At 38.1% G+C, this 26,140-nt stretch overlaps 1 protein-coding gene across 10 annotated transcripts in view; it reads left to right on the plus strand.

Annotated features, from left to right (window-relative positions):
* The window catches only part of atxn1.S (ataxin 1 S homeolog), a 179,517-nt gene that overhangs the window by 114,644 nt on the left and 38,733 nt on the right, over window positions 1–26,140 (plus strand). For all 10 annotated transcript variants that reach the window (XR_001936326.2, XM_041567756.1, XM_041567755.1 and 7 more), the window contains one exon: window positions 13,295–13,353. The gene's annotated coding sequence lies outside the window, so the exon portion shown is untranslated. The remainder of the gene's footprint in view (window positions 1–13,294; window positions 13,354–26,140) is intronic.

Here is a 26,140-nt window from a genome sequence, read left to right on the forward strand (position 1 = left end):
GACTGCTTCAGGCCAGTCTTCCTACCTATATTTAATTTTCTGTCTCCTCATCTCGTTACCCTCATGTGTTTTCCATTTCCAATTATGTGCCCTTTATAAACCTGTCACTGACCAGTGATCCTTGTTTGATCATCTGAGCTTCTGAGCCTGATTCAGCCTCTGACTTCTGTGATTCCTGACCATTGATTCCTGGTTCCTGTGTTCCCACCTGGTTCCCATTACCCGTCTTCTTTGGATTGCCTGGTTTGACCTTCAGCCTGCTGCTGTCTGCCACAGACCTTGCCTGACATTCGGACATTGCTAAGTCTTCCGCCAGCCCTGACCTTCTCAGCCCATTACTGGATTCACTTAGTCTTCTATCTCTTCCCAGGCTTGTATAGTTTTTTTCAGTTTGCACTTCTGTTCATTACTGTTTTCAGTCTAACCATTAAACCTCCTTCACTTTACCATGGCTTCTGCTGTTACTCCTGCAGTAAATGTGTGTCATAAGGGTTATCCAGCATATAGACTTCAAACTGCTGAACATTCACCAGCATTCAAACATGACACCCTGTGTTATATGTCTGCTACAAATCCTTTCAAGTCAAATAAATCTCAGCCAAAAAAAGGGTGCATTGGCTTGCCATAAATATTTGAATTGGTTTCTTTAGGAAATAATCATACATGCCCCATTGGCACTAACAGTCTAGTTTTCCTGTCATAGGAAAAGAAACAAATAAACTAGAAGATCAGTTAGCTAAGAAGACTTACTCTACCAGTATATTTTGGACTGTGAAATGAAACCCCAGAAATTATGGACATAGAGAAATTTAATTCAGACAAACAAAGCCCTGGTCAAAATTGGACCTATGACCTCAGTACTTCCATCCTCTGAACAAGTGAAATATATAATTAATGAGAAATGTGTACTAAATCAAATGTAATTCATTGTTGCTATTGAAAGGTTCTTCCAATCTGTGGCTTTGTATAACACTGCAGTGCAGACAATGTTCATTCTAAGCTGTGTACTCGTGCACGCACACACAAATTTTGAGGCCAGTGCACTCAACGAATTGTGGTTTGCACAAAGAATTTTGTGTGAAAATACAAAATTGTCCATTTATTCTGACCCATGCACACGAGTATTTTTGCACACATAGCCAAGAAAGAAGGAAGTGGGAACATTGACTGTAGATACAATCACATTTTAGTATTAACAAAAAAACTCTATTATTTAGGTAACAAGATATAATTTTACAATGTATAAAAATATGCATTTCTCAGAGTGCAGAGTTTCATTATATACTAGTTGCGGCTAAGCTGAATCTGAAAGTACCTCCATTGTATAATAGGAGATAAAAATAGCCTTGTATCCTCTTTGTTTTCTTCCTAATTGAGAAGAAGGGTCAAGAAGGACTATTTGATAAGTTCAGTGAGTTTGGTTGACTGTGTATACCAGCTATAAGTGTGCTTGATGTATATTTAAAGGGCAACTACAATCAAGTGTAAGTATTTAACCCTCTTGTTTCTCTGAGTACAGGCAGGACTACCACTATAGCTAGTGTAAATATCTAAAAGGCTGAAGGCTATGAAACTCAGTATAGCTAGATCTACACTTTGTAGTCACATTTTTTAATTACTTTTATACATGCTGAATATTTATTTTTGGAATACAATTGTTTTTCTTTATCAGGAAAAGAAAAGTAGTTTTATAAAGTGTCACCAGCGCAGAAAGGGGAAATTTCTAACCAAACAAAATGCATTAGCCAGATGGCTGGACAGTGAAGTGATAATAAGGCTGGGGATTTGGCTCTCTTGAGAAAATAATTTGAAATTCTTTTCTTAGAAAGGGACTGGGGGATCTTGAGGTTAGTATGAAAAAGAGGCCTAAAACGGTGATGTTGCTGATTCTGGCTTCAACTTAGATTTCTGCATATAGAATAAGAACCAACAGAAGGTACTTGGCACGGCTCATGCAGGAATGAGTGATTTTTTTTCATCATATAAAGGTGACAAAGCATGGTTTATGTTGGAACTTTTGAATTAATTGATCATGCTTTTCTTTTCTAGTAAGCAGGTTTCTTTCTCCAACCCAAGTATTGTTTAGAATGGTAATTGGCAAAATGTAAGCTCTGGGCAGGTAAAAGTGCTCTCTGTCTGGAAATATTGTGCACTTAAAATAAAACTGCTTTAGGTGCCTTATAACATAGCCTACATATCTTTATGAAAAGCACCTACAAATACTGTGGCTGTCTTATCCAATGTTGTATTTGGTGTTTCGAGAACCTTACTGGCTTCATTGACATTGAGCACATGCTGTGAAGCTGTGATGAGTACATTTAGTGGTATAGTCTGTCAGAGAGGACTCAGAAGAGACTAGGTTGTGGTACATTGTGCACATGAGAGGAGAAAACATATCCTTTCTATATGCAAACAAAGTAAATACACTGGAATCATTCATTAGTAGCTCATTAGGAAGGGAGAAAGTACTTCTCATAGAACTACCCATGTTTACTAATCAAGAAAGGCAATGCAAAAGTCCTTAAAAGAGAAAGGAGACCCTTATCCCTGGATACTGGAAGTGTCCAACAGTAAATGGCCATTTAAAAAAACAAATGTAACAAATTAGCACTCATAAACTAATAGACTCACCTTTTACTATTGATAGAATTGCTGAGCTCATAATTTAATGAATTTTGTGATGTAAAAAATGTGTAAAAACTTGCAGTTGGGTAAGAAATTTTAAGGAGCCTTTTCATACAGGGCTTGAGTAAAAGTAACCATGTGCGGTCCTCCTGGCCCGGCTCTGTTATCAAGCTCACAATGTTAGATGAAATATATTTGTTAAAGGTCTCATTGCTGCTATTTTGCTTTTGTCAAGATTTTTACAGTGAAGAATGTAGAGCATCTGTATACATCAGATCACTTCTTTTACCCTCTTGGGTATTATGTCTCTGCCTTCCCACTACTACTGAGTGATCCATGCCTAGCAAGAATGTTAGGCAAATGATTTATTCATTAATAGCCTGTTACCAATGCCTCTTCCATATCATTCTTCATTCTGAAGGAATACTCAATTCAATTTTGCTTTGTCTAGTAAGATTGCTGCTCAGAATATGATCTGGGCCCCAGGGAGATCATTACTCCACTGAGTGGAATATAAATGTAACAAAAGTAGGACCTTCTAAATACAAGTGACAGTAGAATGATTCACATGCTTATGTATATTCACATGTGACTCTAAACCGCAGCTTATTGGCCCATGTGTAGGGCTAATACAATGACCTACCTAATCCATATTTTGTATGTTTGAAAATGTAGGGAAGGCTAAATGAGAAGGCTGGTAGTTGATGCAGTCCATTAGGGATGCACCGAATCCACTATTTTGGATTTGGCCGAACCCCTGAATCCTTTGCAAAAGATTTGGCCGTATACCGAACCAAATCTGAATCTTAATTTGCATAATGCAAATGGCGCATCCCTACAGTCCTTTGCCAATAGGTCCAGAATTTATTCAATATTTGGTACTGGGATGAAAATAACAGATGAAAAGCCTGAACCGGCCCTCTACAGTGGTGTAGAGGGAAGGTGTTTTTTTAATGAAGTAAAGCATTACTATGTCATTATTGCCGCAAAAGTAAACATGAACACAGTTTGTCTGAATGTTACACTATGACAAATGGTATTTCTGTATTTTTGGCTTTCTGCATAATGCTTCTTCAGATAATCGATACCATACCTGTACATGTACTTATTTCTAACACCAGATGGACAAAATTGTATACAGTTGTTCTCTATGAGCACATCTGCACTTTGTCATGTTCTTTATCATGTTCTTGCTACTGTCATGTCACAATGATACATCATGTCTGACGTTTAGCGTTATTTACTTAACATATTACATCTGCTGAGTGTGCACTGTCTTGTCCTGTCCCTGAACTGTGCTGACCTGTCTTGCAGGAGTTGCATATTTTTGCACTTGCACTTTTTGTCTGTTGTCCGGTACATATATGTTGTGTGTAGCACCATGGTCCTAGAGGAACGTTGTTTCATTTCACTGTGTACTGTACAAACGTATATGGATGTAATGACAATAAATTCACTCTTGACTCTTGACAAAGTCAGGAAATTCCTTTATGGTATGGTTAGCTTGTTCACATTTATGTTATCTGTACTTATACATGTTGTCCCAATTTACCAGAACAGAAAATATGTCAGTAGGAAATGTCTTTTGTCACCTTTAATATTAGAGAGGAGCCAGTGCACTGCACCATTGCCCTATAATATGAAACTGTAATCCAGCAGAAGATAAGAAACTACTTTCTAAGAAAACAACTGATACACAGATAGTTTGGATTTTTCAGTATCTGCAGTGAAAAGTCTTAGTTTTAATGACAAAAAGAAAAGATATTTACGCTGTTGATTATGCTTTATACATTTAAAATATAGGCACTGCCATTTCTGGTAGCTGTAAGTGTAGCTGCAAAGTGTATATAGCTTGGCATTTCCAATAAAATATAACAGTGCCACACCTCAGATAAAGCACTGAAGAAATGCCAGGCTACCTAATTTAATCGGCTAAAACAAACATATATATCCTAAATTATAAAACCTCTATGTACTCTTAACATTTCCAGAAGAATTGTACTTACTCTCTGAAGGACAATACCTATGTAAACAGGTGAATGGACATTCTCTGTACAAGCTTTGATAAAAATATGAAGCCAAGGGCTGATAAAATCTGCTAACTCAGTACTTTTTTAAAAAATCCCGTTGGTAGCGGGAACTGTATGCGCTTCTTGATGTGGTCTTTACACCAATTGCAGTGCATTCCCACACAACTCAAAAGCTCATTCATAGAAGGTGACCAGCCAACCTGAGAGACCTTGGAATCTTGGGAAAGGCTAAGGACTATGGCATATACAATGGTTTGATCACTTCTACTTGTGGAGGTAATGCTCATGCCACCAATCATCTCCAATCACTTCCTACACCCTCTATAAGAACACAAAAACTACCAGCATTTTCAAGCGATTCAAGTGCAAATATTGGCAGTGTATAATGATACTTTTTTTTTAAAAAAAAAATGTTTATTTCATTTTGTTACAACAAAAAATTGACATAAACGAAAAAAAAAATGTAAAATATAAACAACAAAAGCATTTTGCAGTCCATTATATAATGAAAAAAGGGATTGTTATGCATATATTAGTACACACATTAACTCTCCTATTACCTGACTCAAAAATTATTGAATGCTTATCCTTGGTGTTGGTATGTCAGTGAGGCAACTTTGGGCGACTATTGAAAACGCATCGCCGCGTGTGCATTAGGCAGTTTGGGGAGATAGTCGCTCAAAAGATGATGCGATTAGTCGCCAGGCGACAAAATCTCCCCGAATCTCCTCATGTGGACGAGCCCTAAAACTGCACATTGGGGTTTCCTATTTTCTCTTTAAGGGGCAAATGTACCAAGGGTCGAATATCGAGGGTTAATTAACCCTCGATATTTGACTGGGGAATGAAAATCCTTTGTCTTCGAATATCGAAGTCGAAGGATTTTGCGCAAATAGTTCGATCGAACGATTCGAAGGATTTTAATCCAACGATCGAAGGATTATCATTCGACCAAAAAAAGATAGCCAAGCCTATGGGGACCTTCCCCATAGACTAACATTGAGTTCGGTAGCTTTTAGGTGGCGAACTAGGGGGTCGAAGTTGTTTCTTAAAGAGACAGTACTTCGACTATTGAATGGTCGAATAGTCGAACGATTTTTAGTTCGAATCCTTCGATTCGAAGTCGTGGTCGAAGTAGCCCATTCGATAGTCGAAGTAGCCAAAAAAAACACTTCGAAATTCGAAGTATTTTTTATTCTATTCCTTCACTCGAACTTAATGAATGGGCCCCTAAGTGTTTCACATTGGGGGAAACTACCATCTAACACTAGGTCTGAGATTTCTTTAACTCCTATTTGCTGCCAATATTGCAAATCGGTAAGTTCCAGAAAGTGCTGGAAATTTGAGTTCCTCCAAAAGGGCATATGTGGAGAGGGTTTTAGACTAGTGCTTGCCCTCTATTTCTGCACCATTTCCCATGCTCTAATAGGGGAGCTGATCACCTCTGGTTTAGTAGGAATATCTCTCTTGGTCCTGTAGGGGCATTTCGTAGTGCCTCAAGGGATCCTATTATGTTCCCATGTAACACCGTGAGAGGGTTGTCTCTAGCATAGCCTGAGCCACTTTGGTCATATATTTGTAAAACAAATGCAACAGCCTAATGATTTACTGTTTCTAATTCCTTTAATGGGCAAATCTAAGGCACAATTGTAATTAGAAGCACTCTTGTTCTTAGTTTTGTCTTCCGGAGCTTCATTTATAGATGGGCACTGTACTGGGAAAGTTTTCTACAGATTATTGGCCAGGCCATGGGGCATATTTATAAAGGTGTGTAAAAGTGAAGCCATTTGTATCCACCAAGCATTGTTATTTTAACTTTATAATCACATTTCCAAAGCTGTGTTGTCAAATGTAACTTACTGGCATAAAATAAAAATTCACTTGGGGAAACCCATGTGAAATGTGTTATATGCTGGTCCTTTTTACCCAGCAATTTATATCACTTCTCATGCCAAAAATGCTATGTCTCCTGAATTTGTCCCATTGATTTTGATGGCTTACATAAGGTCTAGAGTGTTGTAAAATAAGACCATCATGTGAAAACTTAGTCTGGTTTTATAAAAAATACACACCATTTGAAATACCTCAATTAGCTTTATAAATATGCTATTGCTTTTGCTCTCACCTTTATACAGTCATTTGGCATAAAATATTTTATATCCTTTTTTTAAGTATGCCCTAAATCTAGAAACGCTTGTTCTCACAGTTGTACGAAGAGACAACCCCTGAAGGAAAATTCTGGAATAAATATTAGATTTCTTGGAAAGGCATCAACATTTCACTGTATCCTTTCTAAGAAAAGAGAAAATCAAGGAAGGCGAAGGCATTTCTAGATCTTCATACACAACTGGGACTTGTCTGAGGGAAAATATATATATTGATTTGTAAGTGAGTTCTCTTGGTTGAAATACTAGAATTTTCATTTATTCATGTCCAATATTTAACGGGCTCAAAATAACATAAATATTTTGCAGAGCAAAGCACAATTGAAACACATGGGAAGGACAAGAATTACACTGTATAACTAGAAACAAGTCAGGTATACCCCTCCCAGTAATGAAGGAGTTATCTAAGTATTCTAGGGGGTAATTTAATAAATGGCCTGATATTTCCTACAGCAACCCACAGCAACCAATCTGCATGTAGCATTTACTGCCAGTTGTTTGAAAACAAAAATCTGATAGTTGCTATGGGTTACTAGATGTTCCCAAAAGTAATACTATTTACTACATTACGTCATTTAAAGTCCTTTCGGGGGAATATTATAAAAGTCGCAAAGAGCAAAACAATTAGCACAGATAAGATTCAAATTTTGCATTTCGCAATGTAATACTCTTCCTTAAACTGTTATTGCATTGCGAATTTTCATTGCGCATTGCCCACTTTTAAGAAGTGCTTGAAGGTGTCGTAATCTTTTGGAGCAAACGTAACTTTTTCAGTTTGAGGTTTTATTACATTCACTGTGCACTGGCGCAAACTATAACATTCGCAAATCTTCTTAAGCTGTCGGAAGTGGTCGCTAAACAGTTCCCGGGTTCGCAAAAGCTATATTAAATTGACGCATAGGAAAATTTGTTTGCACAGAGGCATAACTTTTAACATTGCGAATATTTTTTCCGTTACCGACTTTTATTACACCCCCCCCCCTGACTTTATTAGAGGGAGCAAAACACTTTGGACATAGGGCTGATTTACTAAGATAGGTGACAAATTACATCAGAGAATCTGGCCATGGCAACAATAATATCTTTGCTTATTGACTGCTAATTGTTTGATATGGACAACTTAATTTGTGCAATTTAGGTCAAATACTGATCCCATACATGTACATTTAATTATCCTTACTGAATGACAACTTTTATCTCTATTTTGCTGCAACACAATTTTTCTATGCAATAAGATGGTTTTGTTTCTTATTTAAAGACCAGTTAAAGGTCCCAATAGATGCGACGATTCTTTCAGCGCAGTCCGACCAATCCGTCAAATTATAGTGCGGTTAGTGGGATTCGAACGATCGTACATCTTACGATTTTTCGGCCGGCATCTGAAAATTGATCGGCCAGGTTTAAAAATCTTTATTGCTCCCAGTGCAATCTTTCTATGTTTGCAGGGCAAAGCAGGCAGCTACTCTTCAGTTTTGCTGGCAATATCGCCTGAAATGGTCTTTTTAGTTCATGGACACATCTTACATTTAAACGATCATTTCGAGATAATCGTGGTCTCAAGATAACGATTGGATCTTTTAAAAATCTTTACATCTATGGCCAGCTTAAGACAATCTTCTCTTATTGAACAAGCAGCTTCCCATTTTCTACATCAATGCTAATGTTTTAGCCTCTTGTCTGCCATCTAATTACTTTGCCTGTATATACTTCTTCCCTATTTTCATGTGTCATGTGCTTACCCAGATGGAGCAGCAAATATGAGAACACATTCACTTAAGATTTTAGGCACTTTGAGTGACCAGTGTAGAAAATCCAATGTTTAGAGGGGACAAACCTTTCTTTAGTCAGGAATGAGATTCTGTACTGAACCATACCCAAGTAGTGGCCTTTCTAAGAATAGGAGAGAACAGCAAAGCAGAGGCAGAGACTGGTGATGTATCAGCTGCATAAAGCTAATGAACACAGAAACTGGGCAAAAGTTTGTTTCAAGCTCAGTTGCCCCTTTTAATAGTTGAGATGTTTATTTAAAGGGAAGATGAGAGCCATACTAAGTCAGTGATATCGTGTATAGATCAGGCCTTGCCTTCCAAACAAAGGAAAGCTAATTTAGTAATATCCTGTTTTGCATGCTTGTCATAGTTACCACACAAAAATTTGTACCACAAAAAAAAAATACAATCGTTGTGCTAAATTTGTTGAGACCAATGATGTGATTATTGAAATGGGAACGTTTTTAGCTCAGTGTTTATAAAGGGCCATAAAGTTTTGTACTATAGAGCATTGATGTCTCTCAACTGAGACAATGTCTGGAAAGCTAACATTCTGAAAGCACAGGATGGGCTTCGCAAGGTCACAAAGTAGCCAGTCATATACAAATGCATTAAATGTACAGTATGTGTACAGCATGGAATGTATTATACATTGTTCACTAATAACAGTGTATTATGAATGTATTTATATAGTGCCAGCAAGTTTACTTTAAACCCTCCCTGTTAATGTTATTTAAATGTTATTTTTAACAAAGACAGAAAGAATATCAAATAGAAACACAGCTAGAAAGTGCAGAAGTAGAAGTAAAACAATTAACACGTGAAAAGAGTAGAGAGAGTTTACATCTGTTTTGCAGGTACATAAAGGATTCAAGTTGACCTTTCCTCTGCCATGTGGCTCACTGCATAATACTTATGATATACTGTATCTAGTACTGCCCACACTCTATGATCATCTGCTGCATAATGAGAGCCTGCTGTGCACTGCAAATTATGTCTTCTGGCAGATTTAACATAGAGTGTTATTCAGTGTCTAGAGCCAGGTGTTAGTCTTACTCAAAAGAAAGGACACCCATTCTGTCACTTTACAAGTTTGGCAAATTCTTATCAAAGAGACATCTGTCTGTGCAGTGAAGAGGTTCTACAGGTTCCAGGGTGAAATGTGTGTCCATGATGGGATGTAAGACTGAAGTAAGAATTATTTGCCTGATTCCTTTGTTAGAAGATGTGAATAGGACACTAAAGATTTGCTTATCAGGTTCATGGGTGAATCAATTATTGCCAAGTTCTTGGGGTTGCTGCTGGCTTATACTTATCATTTGGGAGTTGTAGACCATATGCCTGTTCCATCATGTCCTATACTGTAGGTCTGCTTGGAATCCAGCTGGAGGATGCCTATTTTGCTTGTATCTATCACTTGTGAGCCTCTGAATCTCTCAGTGAGTGATAACAGGTTAACTTGGCACACAGAGCCAGACACTGAATGACACACTTGAACCATACACTGTATTCCATTGTTGACCATTGCAAATGTATCTTGATGTGAGATATTCCATCAGATATATTAGCCAATCCACTGAGATTACCAATGCTGCCAATGCTACTTTTCAGAAATCATGCTGCCTTACTTAGGCTCCTGCTTTACCACCACTCAACTCTGACAGGTTTTGTACTAAAGCTAGCCTCCTATGCACAAAGGTGAGCCATTTGTGTATTAAGCATTTTATTTTTTATTTAATAGCTTCTCCTTCAAATTACTTGTTAACAATTAGAGTTCAGATGATCCATGTTTCTTTGGGAGTTAACTCTGTGAATGTGAAAGTCATGTTTTTTGTCTCTGTGGAATCACTTTAGCTGTACAACTCTTTAGACTTTTCTCTTAATTGATGTGAGTGTTGTCAGTACATTTGTTTTTTTATCATAAGGGGGACAAAAAAAGAATGTCTTTTATACTACTTAGGGGCCGATTCACAAAGGGTTGAATATCAAGGGTTAATTAACCCTCGATATTCGACTGGGAATTAAAATCCTTCTACTTCGAATATTGAAGTCGAAGGATTTTAGCGCAAATCGTGCGATCGAACGATCGACGGATTATTCCTTCGATCGAACGATGAAATCCTTCGAATCGAACGATTCGAAGGATTTTAATCCAACGATCGAAGGATTATCCTTCGATCAAAAAAAATTTAGGAAAGCCTATAGGGACCTTCCCCATAGGCTAACATTGAGTTTGGTAGCTTTTAGATGGCGAACTAGGGGGTCAAAGTTTTTTCTTAAAGAGACAGTACTTCGACTATCGAATGGTCGAATAGTCGAACGATTTTTAGTTCGAATAGTTAGATTCGAAGTCGGAGTCGAAGGTCGTAGTAGCCCATTCGATGGTCGAAGTAGCCCAAAAAACACTTCGAAATTCGAAGTTTTTTTACTTCGAATCCTTCACTCGAAGTTAGTGAATCGGCCCCTAAAAGTGTATTTTTTTCCAACGAAAAGGATAATATCTTTGCCAAACAACAAATAATAGCTGGATGGTTTGTTCTGCAAGGATGAACCAGAGACACTTATCTGAAAATGCCCTCCAATGTTTGTGTTCCTATAACGTAACGCAATTGAGAATTACAAAGGGATTCTCCTATTCTGTGTAAAGACCTCCTTATTGATTGATGATATAACTGGCCTGTTCTATGGCATGATGTAATGCTCATCAAGTTACTTAAGAAAGTGACCTTGAGGGAGATCAGATGACTGAGCATCAGAAGTAGATGAAAACTTACCAGGTAACATTATTTCTTGCTTAATTTGCTGTATTATTGCTGACACATTGCAAAAACACATTACAGCAATCGTTCTTAACCCAATAACTAAGAATTCAAAAAGCTACATAAATGCGTCTACTTTACTTAAAAAATCATTGCATGCAGAATAGGAAAAGGCAAAAAAAAAACACATGTCAAGACAGGAGTAAGTTTACAGCATATTTACAAGAAAATACTAAGAAAGATTTATTTTCTAACGATTTATCTTGCCAAATGATTTGTAACTTTATTGACCCATAAACCTGCTTACTTTCTAATTATTTCTTGATGTTTTGGTGAGTTTTTAGATGTAAGCAAACCTAAATCAAAGAAACCAGGGGGAATTGAGCACGACCCTGTATGCATATCCTTTGACTTCTGCACATTTAGCTATTATAGCTGCTTAATAGTGCCCAGAAGTGCTGCAGCATCTTATGGACTTGAAGAGAAAATGCCTGAAAGCACTACATTTTTAGTTGTTTCCCATTCTAGGCAACAGTTGGACATTTCATGCTTGCTACACATTCTTTTTGCCAATTGCCAACTAAAACACAAACTAGAGATATTTCAGGCGGCATTGGGCTTCCAAGCTCCAGCTCCATTTAACTGTATGGGAGATGCCAAATAATGTATCAGCCAAAAATGCTTGAATCCCTCGTTGTATGTCATAGGCTTTAGACTGTGAAGAGAAACAGTGTAAAAGTTAGTCTGTGGTATAGTCCTAATTTGCATGCTTGGTACCTGGGTTTTTTTAAGATAAGAGGTCTTTCTGTAATTTGGATCACAAAAAATCATTTAAACATTAAATAAACAAACATGGATTTATGCATCTTAGTTAATATCAAGGCACTGTTTTATTATTACAGAGAAAAAGGGAAATCATTTTTAAAAATCAGAATTATTTGCTTAAAATGGACTCTATGAGAGATGGCCTTTCTGTACTTCAAAGCTTTGGGATATTAGGTTTCCAGATAAGGGATCCCATACCTATAGTGATAATATTCAATTTTTGTGAACAATGCATGAATGAATAGATTCACAAAAAACAATGATAGAAAGGTAGGTGAAGGTTGTAGAAATATGCTTTACCGGCCATGTGTCAGAGATGTATATAATTTCAAATGTTTTTACGAAAGAGTTTCAAACATGAACACATTTATCATCATGCTGTAAATACCATGCCATATACTTATGCAGAATGCCCCCTTCTTCTAAGGCCTTCCCTTCTTTCACACTAATGCTTTGTATGGAACATCTACCAAAGAAATTGGGACTTTATTGCAATCACATCTATGCCTACTCTTACTTAAAAAAAACATAATTCACAGCCAGTTAACAGAATGGACCTGTTTAGACACTTTCCAAAGAGAATCCTATTTAAAGGGTATCTGAGTTTACCTATAACTACTTGCATTGTACTGCTGCCCTATTGCATTGATGCCTCTATGACTACTATTACACCAGTACTGGCACTAACTTGGTAATTTGGAACTGGAATATTATTCCCTCCAGTACAATTTTAGAGGGAGATTGCTTCCGTCTTTAGCAATCTTTGACTATTGTCATATTCATGAAAGGGGTCAGAACAGTAGATTAAAGTCTAAAGTGGAACTGTAGGCGATTAAGTGTAATGCATTCATGACTTACAAAGTAATGCTTATTGCATATTCAATGTACTTTTACATACTGACTTGATATTTTATACCTATGCTGAGATTCTATAAATTTATTGTACTCCCGGGGGAAGCTACCGTGAGTCATTGTAATACTATTTGGAACATTTATATAAAAGGCTTCATTATGGATTGTATAGATTCATAGGAAATAAGAGTAAATGTTCTAGTAATAGAAGCACAAGTGATGAAAGGTGGAACATCTTTTATAATATATATATATATTTGTATTTTTAGTTTAATGAAGAAGCTGGACCTTCCTCTATTTGAAACTTAGAAACAAATCCATCAAACAGGTAAGACCTTGACTTTCCATTTATTTATATTTAGAGTAAATATATGTGATAGACAACCTAACAAAGTCTAGATGTTATCCACTTAAAGCTCCAGCATGCTCCACAAGCAAAATGTTGGGGGATCCTGTGTGTGGTCATTTCCCAACCCTCATGTTGTCAATCCTAAAGATATAACATAATGAAAAACTTGAGCTGGTTTTAAAAACCATGGTGTAGTATTGTAGTACATTATTTGCTTGGCAGACACTATGTTAAACTGGTACAATGGTAATGTAACTGTGCACATGTATAGACCAGTGTTATCAATGGTCCCCCAACCCCTACATGTTTAAAAATGTGTTCTTTAGAAATGATACAGTGCTATGTAGTAATCGGTTGTTTTCTTAACCTGGCAATATAATTTATAATATTAATCAGCATTATTTTTTTGCGGCATTTCTCTGCAGAATGCCAGAGGATGTTCCTTACCTTGACAGGCATGGAACCAACTAATGGTTAGAAGAGAACAAGGTGCTCCAGAATAAAATGTAAATGACTCACCAAATAGTGAAAGTGGTCCGGGTGCACCAGCCCCAGACCCCCAGCTTTAGGGAGCAGTATGGCAAAGGATATGTAAAAGAAGCAGGGCCGACCAGCACTCAAAAGGATCCACAGGACTAGAGAAGTTCAATTAAAAAATAATAATTTTATTTATACAAAGTTAAAAATGTATATCTGCATCTCCATCCACCCTACGCGTTTCGCACCAATAGGGTGGATGGAGATGCAGCTATACATTTTCAACTTTGTATAAATAAAATTATTATTATCAGTATAAATAAAATTATTATTTTTAAATTGAACTTCTCTGGTCCCGTGGATCCGTTTGAGTGCCGGTGGGCCCTGCTTCTTCTACATATCCTTTATGGAACCGACTAAGCAGTGGCAATATTTTACTGTATCCCAAGTAACCTGCCTGATGAATGTTCCTTAACTTTACCCAAAGTTTGGTCTTGTAGTCCTACACAGTGGTGCTACCTAGTAAGATCTTTCCTGACCTCCCTGTTTACTTAGACCTAATTTAATGTAAGAGTAAATTAGTGTTGAACTGCGCAATTTGTATTTTTATGCTAAAATAAAATAAGACGTCTTGTTCCTTTCTCTTTTTCACTCCATTTTACTCTTTCTCCTCTTCTTCAAGTGCTTCCATTCTAATCCTCCTCACCCTTTTTCTCTGTCCTGTGCTCCACTGCTATTCTTCATATCTTATGGTCAATAAATGGGGCTTTGCTTTTGATTAAAATCACAGCATATTCCAGGAAATCAGTTTCAACTTCTGTGAAAGGCCTGGGCTGAACTGTTACGTTTCTTACAAATCTTCAAAGTGTAGGAGTTGCTGCTGTTTTCTTATTTGCAATATGATGAGCTAGCAAAAACACTATTACAAACACATGCAACCTGTTTGCACAGCTACAAATGTGAGAGCAAGTGGACAAGGGCAATGGATAGTGCAAGGGAGCCATATTAGACAATACACAAAAGGCAAAATCTTTGTGTCCCTTAGCTAATGAAAAACTTTAGCTAAACCATATGTTGCTCTTGTATGTAAAAGAATATGTAAACATGCCCATACCTTGGCAGCACATAAAACAGTATAATATATTTATGCTGTTTTAGTGGCTGAGGGAAGCAGAACCAGAAAACCTCATAAAGTGTCCAGAAACAGAAGTGCTGACAAGATGTACTGCAGTTTTCAAGAGTCTTTTTTCTCATATCTATGGTGCGTTGGCTTAACTGTATTGTGCTATACATTTACACAGAATTATGCAGGGTTTTTTGTAATAACAAATCATTGATCATTGGCCATGAATGTACCAACATGCCAACTAGAATGTATATGATTCTGTTTAGATTCTAATTAAATGTAACCAATTTGAAGGGCAAACGGGAAAGCTCCAAATGAAATTCCCACTTGATCTAAGAAAATTTCAGTTGGATTAAAGAACTCCTTATCCACTGAACTAGAACACTGAAAAAGAAGTTGCGTACAGTCACATGAAATGACCTGTGCGTTTATGGGCACCTCAATCCAGAGTCCTTCTATAGATCTTGGGAGTGTGAACTGCATTTACCAGCAGATGTTGGTCCTTTAGTTGCAGGATCTTGTTCTAGGTGCATAAAGTATGTTTCATTGCTCCTGCTGTTGAAAAACACTAAAGGGCAGATTCATCAAGGGTCAAATAGTAAATTTGAATTTTCCAGTTTCCAAATTCACACATTCGAATTTTAATCCTAAATTCGAATGTGAGATTTATCACACGTCGTTCATGGAAATAGTCCTAATTCGAATATTTGCACATAAAACCTGCCGAGTTCATGTACAAGTCAATGGCAGAGGTCCATTGAGCCATTTGGAGATGTTAATAGCCTTCTTGACATTCAAGTTTTTTTTTTTTTTTTACAGGGAGAAAAATTTGATTTGTATAAATCAAATACGAAACTAATATTAACATTTTTGGATGGGAAAAATTCCCATTTTTTTAAAATCACCTCCCAGTCAAACTGTGAGTGTTCGAATTTTAAAAAATTCACATGAATAAATCTATGCTAAAGTATACATATAGAGTTGGAGCAATAATTATTCGTACTGCAGATATGCTTTAATGTTAGAAGTTGTTAAATACTGTATGTACTACTGCATCACGTATCATGTGCTGAGTACTAGGTATTTTGTGTCATATTACCATAAGTTATCACCATCTCAAAGCATGCATATGCATTTTAATCACCGTTGTTTTGAAACTAGAGTGAACATCCCTAATAGCTATACTGGGAGGGCTTGGAGCAGCAGCAAGGAGGGCTCAACTTGATGGTTGGTTGGACCCAATGCAAATTTCTACTCATACATACGTATACATGGAAGGTCATTTTGGGTGAAACTTGGGGTGAATATTTATTTGCTATGGAAGATATTCATGGAACTGTGGCTGCATGACTGATACACCAAGATGTTCCTATATCTGTTTCTGTTTCATTCCTTACAAAAGTTTTGAGGGTCCATGACTAAGGTCTGGACCATGGAGGGGACTTAAAATGAAAACACTTGATAACCACTGCTTTAAAAAGATATCTTTTATCAATCCAAAATATCCAAAGTAAATCTAGAAAACATTTTAGGTTAGTGTGCTTTTGCAAAATATCCTTTTTCTTTTGCTGTAAAAATATGGAAGTTGCTGAGACAATATGCAGTTGGCACAATGACATGCCAACAGGAACAGACATTGCCTAAGTAGTAGAAACATGCCAAAATACATTTCAGAAGCTTTATCTGAACAGTAAATTTTGCTGTAATAATTGTTATTCATAATTTAGCAAGTTATTTCAAGTTGCTTAAAAAAATTCATAATGTCTTCAGTAGAACTGTAGAACACCTTTGGATGATGCTGATTTCTGTCTCTGTCTGTCACTATGCTTTTGGTTCAGCATGCCTCCTTATTACTGCAGCGCTATACTTTTTCATTTCCCGGTATATATTTTCATTGGGCACCCGAAAAATTCATGAAGTTCCTGTATGAGAGAATCATCAGTAGTGATGGGAAAGATACAACATTTCAGGGGTCTCACCCCTGACATCTCAGGAGGGTCACACATTCTAGTCTCCACATTCCAGAATCTCTGTGCTTCTTTGTAGAAATATTCTACAGTGTCATTATTGTATGAACTATATGTAATATATCAAGCTGTGACTAGGAGCACTGATAGAAAATAAGTTGCCCTATTGTTGCTATCTTGCCTTACTATACCAGCTAACCCAACTCTGCCTACCTATTAATTCTTCTCAGTTGGCTTTATAATATGGTTGTGAAGGGCCCATATGTTTACTACCTGAAAGACAGCTCTGAAGATTAAATTAATGAGTAATAATTAAAAGTTGTACATGCTATATTAACAATACATAACTTGAGTATGAACTGTAGGTATTATCCAGAATGCTCTGGACCTGGGGATTTCCGGATAAGGTAGCTTTCCATAACTTGGATCTCAAAATAATTGAAACATTAAATAAACCCAGTAGGATTGCTTTGCCTCCAACAAGGATTAATTATAGTTTAGTTGGGATCAAGTACAAGATACTGTTAATTATTACAGAGAAAAGGGAATCATTTTAAAAAATGTGAACTATTTGATTAAAATGGAGCCTTTGGGAGATGACCTTCCCATAATTTGGAGCTTCTGTATAACAAGTTTTCAGATAATGGATTCCATGCCTGTAATAGTGTAGTTTAGACTGATGGAAGTATTGCTGATATGCATTCATTCAGGACTTCACTGTTTGCCAGAAGTTGTTCTTTCACAGTGACTGACAACTGAGCTGCCATTCATAAGACATTAGAACTCATGATTTCACACAATCATGTGACTTTTACCAGATCCATGTTCTATGGTGTTGTTTGCATATGTACTGCGATAGAAGGCCTACAAGCAATGTCATCCTTCTGGTTCAAGGCTGAGTTCTGGGAAACAGACTTGTGAGTCAGTATATCAAGTTTAATAACCAGAATAATTAGAGCATATATTGGAGGAATGCTGGTGCCCCGAGCACACAGTTCACATGATCTAAGCGCTTCGCTTTGCTAATATATCTTTGGCAAGCATTAATCATAAATGATTTTATTGTTAGATTATATACAGTATTCTTTAGGATTCTCGAATAGCTGCATAACATAGAATAACCTTAAAGGAAAATACTGAAGCAATGAAGATGGCGCCTGTGAGCTCCGCTTCGCTTTTCTGCCGTTGCGGGTCAGTATTCCTAGAGGGGACACAATCTGCTGTAGCAGTGTGTAGGGGGGAGGCAGAGAAGGGGGGCAGTGGAGGGGGGGCCAGTTGGCACTTTTGCCAAAAGGGGGGTTAAGTTCTCCTTTAAGTAAGTAGTTACATGGCAAAGTCCAAAACCAATTGCTTCCATCCTGCTGTATCATGCACAAATGCACCTTTTGCCCTATCCAGGGGGAACCCTGGAGCTAAGACCTCCCTGACCATTGCAGTAATTTCCCACAATGGGTTGCATCAACAGATGCAGTAGACATATGCCATACTGGGGAGGTTCATCAAAATGCACACTGACAATTGTGTCAATTTTTAGCAGACCTGCAAACAACTGCATTATAGGTAAAAATGGTGGAATCTGAGTTTTGCACTTTAAACACTGTACTGAGGTAGTTAAAGGACCCTTTTAGCTTAATTAATAGTTATTATTGCTCACCTTTGTGTTAACTTATACTAGGATATAGCAAATTTGCAATTTGTTTCCATTTTTTATTATTTGTGGTTTTTGTGGAGTTATTTACCCTAGCAAACTATGTACTGATTTTAATAAAAGACTGGAATATGAGTAGGAGAGAGCCTGAATAGAAAGCTGGAAAGAGTCAGAAGAAGAATGCAAATCATTCAAAACCTATTTTAAAAAAATAATGAAGACCAATCAAAAAGTTGCTAAAATTAGCTATTGCAATAACCTAATAAATTATAATATGCTATGGTATTCTCTCTGTGTGCCATAAGCCTTTGGGCAATACAGAAGAATAGTAACTGCGTATGCCACATTTTTGGAATGACATGGGAAGACAGAGGAATGCATAGCTAAGTGTTTCAGGCCCATAGATAGATATTTCTGAATGAAGGATAATGATGAAAAGTCAAATAGTTCACCACCAAGATCTTTACTTCCAATGCTTTCTATTTTAGAAACCATTCTCTTAAAAGTGTGAACACTTCATAGGGAACCTATCTCTGAAAGAGTGTGAGAGCTAATGTTTTCAAGGAACATTCTGTGACGAATTGATATAAATGTGCTAAAATGATTAAAAAGTGATTATTCTAAGAGGTATCTAGTGGGGGGTTTCTTAAATGTGTATGGTCTATTTATATGTAGACAAAAGCAAGTCATATTATAGAAGGAGCAGTATTGTTTCAAAGTCACTTCTTTTAATTAATAGAATGTGATCTTTAAAGGAACAGTGCCGTGAAAGAATTTTTTTCTCACAGCAATAAATGTGTAAATATGTCCTTTCGTCACCCTGTTTACTGTAGTAACAAGCCCTCTCCCTCCCTATACACACAGCTAGACTATTGCTGAATTTAGCACTGAACTAACAATGCAGAGCAATCTCTCCCCATTCAGGTGTGCATCTGATTCCATTACCAGGTACAGAATTGCCTGTGAGCATTCATGGCAGACAGAAGTGGACTTCTTATAAAAGCATTATATTAAACTGTGACCCGTGCATAGGGTTGTCACCTCACCCCTTTAATCCCAGCCACACATTGAATCCACATCATGCATAGCTAATTAGCAATTCATTAGATATTCAGTCTGCAGCATGCATTTGAATAAATTGCTAATTAGCCATGCGAGATGTGGATTTCATATGTGTTTGGTTTAAGGCAGGGGTATCCAAACTTTTGGCTCGCAGGGCCACATTGGAAAAAGAAAAATTGTCAGGGGCCACACATGAAATACACAAACACGTTGCTTTTGTAAAAGTAAAGGAAATACACAGAAAAGAACTACAATGCCAGTTGGATAACCAAATGGAGCTATACACTGGAATATGGGACACCTGGACATTAAACAGATTTATTATTATGTTATTATTACTAAGTGGGCAATGGGCAGAGTCCCCCCTCCTCCTCCTATAATCTTTGCGACATGACGTTTCGTCGGGAACCAAACTGGGCCGCATTCATATGCATCCTGGGCCGCAGTTTGGACACCCCTGGTTTAAGGGTTCTTACACACAGCGTTTTTTCCTGCGGTCCCCTGAGTTCACTTTCTTCCGTTCAGCGCAAGAGTTGACACACTCCATTATTGTGAAGGGGGCTGTACTCACATAGGCGCATGGTGGGATGCAGCATGTTTCATTTCACCTGCTTTCGGCACATACATGCGTCTGTGTGAGTACAGCCCCCTTCACAATAATTGAGTGCGTCTACTCCTGCGCTCCCCTGCGGCTGAACCGAAGAAATCGCAACACAGGGGAGTACAGGAAAAAACATCCATGTGTATGAGCCCTAAAAGGGGTGAGGTGGTAACCCTACACTTCCAATAATGACTACTCCTGGTTCCAACCCTATATAATAAGAAATAAAATGAATTTGCCATGGCATCTTCAGGACAATCTACTGGATATCAAGAACAGTGTATGATAAGAGTACAACAGCAACCTATGTGAAAAACCTGCATGCAATTGCGCGTATTGTATGATACTTAATAACGTGACAGGTAATTTGCCAACAGATTCCCTAGAAAGCAGCCTGAATATTAGTGTTTTCCAAGTTTTCTCTTCAGGGACTACAAGCTGTGAAGGTTTGTAGACTATCATATTTAATAAGTAAATGATAAACAAGTGGGCAATGTGGGGAACACTGTGGGGATAATGATACAAATTCATGTGAGCTAGGATACCTTGACTGTCTGAACTACTGGAGAATCCCTTGGGGATTGCATTGTTCAATCACAAATTGTAACAAATTAGGAGAAAAGATGTTCTTATTTCTTATAATAAGTAGCTGCAAAACAAAAAGTTCCTCAATGCGCAATTTTATGATGAAAGCAGGGGCATTTTCAATAGAGGGAGTCCTCCAGTTACATACACCCGACATCTAACTACATACAGAGGCTATTACAGAAACATACTGTGGTTTGCTTGGCCTTTATTAGCATTTAGCTTTAATAAACCACCTGCCCCAATCCCCTTTGGCATGAGTTGTCTACTGCAGAGCACAGAAAGGTAAAAATAAATACTATTTTAAAACAGACATCTGTCTAGGTTGCATTTAATAAGTAAATGTTTATGTTTCAACTTACATACAAATTCAACTTAAGAACATACCAACAGACCCTATCTCGTGTACTGCACTGACAAGATGGTTGATTACAAATGGCTTGGCTTCTGACACAATCTGCTCTGAATCTCAGCCAGCCTTTGCCATACACAGTAAACTGTCATCTTAAATAGCATACACACTGGCTTTCCTGTCAAAGTGACAGTTTTTGTGCCAACTATCATATATATACAGTACAAACTATACATGGTATTTCTTACCTAGAATGCTTGGGACTGTGCTCTTCTGCATAAAAAAAGTACCTTACCACTTATTTGCCTTAAGGCTAGTAAAATGATTTAAACAGTATTCTTTACTATAAATATTTATTAAGGTTAAAATATTGAATTTAAAGTGCAAGGTACAGAGAAAAAACAACTCAGTCCCCAATAAAGGATTATTTGTTTAAATCAAACACAATGGTACAGTAAATGGCAGTACTGTACTTTGGAGCTTTCTGGACAATGGTTTTACATTTATAATGTAGGTGACATTGCGTCTTCTGTGTTGTTTCCCAGCATGCCATTACATGCAACTATTCAGCGTGCGTCTGCTGACCCACGAAACACTCCTCCTGTGTTACACTAAATAAATGGAGAATATATGGACTTGCAGCTTCCGTGACAAACGGGTATATTTCTCTAATATATAAAGTATTGTTGGTGCTAAAATAGTTAATAAACATTAAATGCGTGTGTTATTTCATAAAATACAAAAGAAGAACATGTAAGTTGCAACTTCCTTTCTGTGCTATTTTCTACTCTGTGGAAGTCTCTTGCATCTTAAATCCACTTTCACTGGGTTCAGCTCACATGGCAACACCTTTTTTTACTGCACGTGTGCCATAGCGCCACATCCCCTAGCAGAAAAAATATTGCACTTTTGTAGTCTGTGCGAGTGCATAGTGTACTAATAAAATGTCTTAACGTTTACAACTTCTCCTATAGACGTCTGTTCTCCTTAGACATAAGGGCTGCAGACAAGAAGCACTGTAATAAGCAAATCATTTAAACATGTTTCTCATGGCGGGGGTGGTTTTCTGTGCCCCTTTTTAGTGCACTTCTCATATGGCACAAAAGCTCAACAGCAAAAATGTTCTTAGAAATACTTTTCAAATCTAAAGGTCATCGTAACTTGTAAGTTGCTAGCGTGCCTTGGCAACCGTCGGCTCCATGGCCTAGAAACAGCTGAAGAGCCACAGGCTGAAGATCCACTGAGAACGGCATAGAGGTCAGTGGATAAGAAAGAGAGAAGTTTTATTTGGCCATTCACATAGATTGAGTATATAGAGAGTAACAGACCGTTTGTCCTCTGACAGATAATAAGCAAGCTAGCCCACACATAGCTGGCCTTACAATCCACTGGGGAGAAATGCTCTTGATTTGCCAGGGCAGGGTGAGAGGGCACTTGGCCTAGTCTCAAGAATGCTTTTGATAAAATGACAATTTTATATTGGTATATTGTACGCTAAGTAATGTGTCTAATGTTGCTGCCTACAAATCCCAGATCCCTCTACGAGATGTTGACTGTTGTAGTGGAAAAACTTCTGTAGGGCCACATATTGGACACCCCTGATTTATGGTGTTGCTTTGTTTTTGTTTTCCTTGTCGGCGGTCCCAGCATACCTGCATTGCCTGCTCCCTCCCCTCTTGCTATGGATTCTGCATTGGATAAATAATGTAATCATGGCAAAAATAGCACACACACCTCCCACTCACTCTTCCACATTGCAAAAATTACATTTGTAAATACCTACTACTGACGGATGGAATAAAGGAATGTCATTTTAACCTTCACTGCATACTCATTACCATGAGAGTTCTGCTGCTGCAACAATAGATTGCTATGAAGTCATTCTGTTACAGGAGCATAATTATACAGGGTCATTATCTCACAGAAGCTTATTCACTGAGACTCAAGTGTTCAGACAATTCCTTGCCCGAATTAAGGCGTCTTTACTTAATTCTGATGGTAAAAGGATAGTGAATGATTGCAACATTTGAGAAAGCATATGCAGGCAAGCAAGTTAACATTAAATCCTGTAGCTGCAACTGGTTTAAACAATGTCAGATGGTGCAATTCCTTGTAACAAAGCCCAGTGGTTGATATATGTGCAGCCTTGTTATCCATTCAAAGCTATATAATCTTATTGTCAGCTTTTTCTAATGCAATTTCATTTTGTTTTATGGATCTAAACCCCAATAAAAAAATGTGTTTAAACTTTTAAGTGCTCCTCTGAGTACTTTTTCAGTTTATATTCATTTTCTATTTTTAGAGGTTGCTGAGATATTAGCAGTTTTAGACTGATGACACCATGCTTTCAGCTCAGCAGCTCTCATGTTGTCCGCCAGCTTCTTGGATGTTGCTCCCAGTGGACTCAAAGCAGGTGCTTAATTCTCGATTACTGGTTAGGAAGCAAGTTTTTGTTGCATATGAACGTGCCAAACAGAGCCTCCTGTAGGCTGCCAGTCCACATAGGGGCTATCAAATAGCCAATCACAGCCCTTATTATGCACTACCCAGTAGTCATGTGTAGGTCAAGAATAACTCAACCTGCACGTGACCCTAACCAGCTGCACCACAGCCCGCACCCGCAGGGGCGACCCTGCCCAATTTGTCACCCAAGGCAGCCTTAGTTTTGCCGCCCCTCCGCCTCCCCGTGGCACTCACCTTCAGTGCCGGTCGGGGGGGGGTCCACGTGGCTAGTGCAGAGAGCGCAATTGCGCTATCAATACTAGAAGAGCCGAATTTCCGGGTTGAAAACAGGAAATTCGGCTCTTAGCTACCAGAACTGGCATTTTTGCCACCCCTGGCAAACAAGGGTCGCTGCCGCCTGAGTCGAGTGCCTCAACTTGCCTCATTGGGTTGAGGTGTATTTTCGAATGAAACAAAATTGAATTTCAAGCTATTTTTTTGTGTACTTCGACTAGGGAATAGTCCAAATTAGATTCGAATTTGGAAAAAATTCGGAAATTCGAATATCGAAATTTATCATGTAATGTCTCTTTAAAAATTTGACCTCGACCATTCGCCATCTAAAACCTGCCAAATTGCTGTTTTAGCCAATGGGGGACCTCCTAGAACCTATCTGGAGTCAATTGGTGGACTTTGAAAAATCAACATTTGATACGATTCGAATTCAGCCGAATACGGACCTATTCGATCGAAAACTGACCGATTCGACCAAAAAAACTTTGACTAAATTTCGGTTGGTCTTTTTGAATTCGAATTTAGAAGTTTTTTTCAATTCGAAATTTGACCCTTGATAAATATGCCCCTAAGGATAGTACTGCATGGGTGACTTTGGTGCATTTCTGGCAGATCCTTCGCGCTGAGCCAAAATCGGATGCCACAGAGAATAAGTTAATCAATAGCAATGTCGGATGGTGTCACAGCGTTCATCTGACACAACTGCATGCTGCGTCTGTATCCGACATTTGTATTTCTTAACTTATTTTCCGTTGCATCTGTCTTGACGCCTGCGTTTGGCGCAGAATGTCAGATCTGCTGGAAACAAACCAAAGTCGCCCATGCAGTTCTACACTTACCTTATTTTCCGTCGCATCCAATTTGACACCTGCGTTTTGGCGCAGCACGTCGGATCCGCCGGAAACGCACCGAAGGGTGCAGGGCCTGTATATAAAAAGGTGCACAGAGAAACGTGGATGAAGACTGTGGGCAGGGGGAATAGAGGCTAAAGTTCGGGCCAGGCCACACATCACTACCCAGAAACATCTTTCATGCTTTTGTTGCTCTCCAACTCTTTTTACATCTGAATGTTGCTTATGGGTAAAAAAAAGTTGGGGACCCCCAGCTCTAGGTGCTCATTTATAAACACTGGGAAAATGTGCACCTGCATATTGACAGTAACCCTCAGCAGCCAATTAAAGGGATACTGTCATGGGAAAAATTTTTTTTCAAAATGAATCAGTTAATAGTGCTGCTCCAGCAGAATTCTGCACTGAAATCCATTTCTCAAAAGAGCAAACAGATTTTTTTTATATTAAATTTTGAAATCTGACATGGGGCTAGACATATTGTCAATTTTCCAGCTGCCCCAAGTCATGTGACTTGTGCTCTGATAAGCTTCAATCACTCTTTACTGCTGTACTGCAAGTTGGAGTGATATCACCCCCCTCCCTTTTTCCCCCCAACAGCCAAACACAAGAACAATGGGAAGGTAACCAGATAGCAGCTCCCTAACACCAGTGTCGGACTGGGATGCCAGGGGCTACTGTCACTGTCTAAAACCTTAGACAGTGGACCCACTTTCCAAACTATTATTCCTCCTCTCCTCGCTCAACCTCTTTATTCTCCTAGTCTTTTATCTCTACATACTATAGTCTATTCTTCCATTATTAAGCCTCTTTTTTTCCCATAAATAAATAGGGAATGACCATGAAATAGACCAAATGATTAGAGGCAAGAGGGCCCACTGACACCTGGGCCCACCGGGAGTTTTCCTGGTATCCCGGTGGGCCAGTCCGACACTGCCTAACACAAGATAACAGTTGCCTGGTAGATCTAAGAACAGCACTCAATAGTAAAAACCCATGTCCCACTAAGACACATTCAGTTACACTGAGAAGGAAAAACAGCAGCCTGCCAGAAAGCATTTCCCTCCTAAAGTGGAGGCACAAGTCACATGACTGGGGGCAGCTGGGAAATTGACAAAATGTCTAGCCCCATGTCAGATTTCAAAATTGAATATAAAAAAATCTGGCCCCATGTCAGATTTTCAAAATTGAATATAAAAAATCTGTTTGCTCTTTTGAGAAATGGATTTCAGTGCAGAATTCTGCTGGAGCAGCACTATTAACTGATGCGTTTTGAAAAAAAACATGTTTTCCGATGACAGGATCCCTTTAACATTCTCTTTCATTGCTCTACCTGCAGCTTACTAAAAAACGAATTACTGATT

This window comes from Xenopus laevis, chromosome 6S, assembly GCF_017654675.1.
Source record: "Xenopus laevis strain J_2021 chromosome 6S, Xenopus_laevis_v10.1, whole genome shotgun sequence".
Classification (NCBI taxonomy): Eukaryota; Metazoa; Chordata; class Amphibia; order Anura; family Pipidae; genus Xenopus; species Xenopus laevis.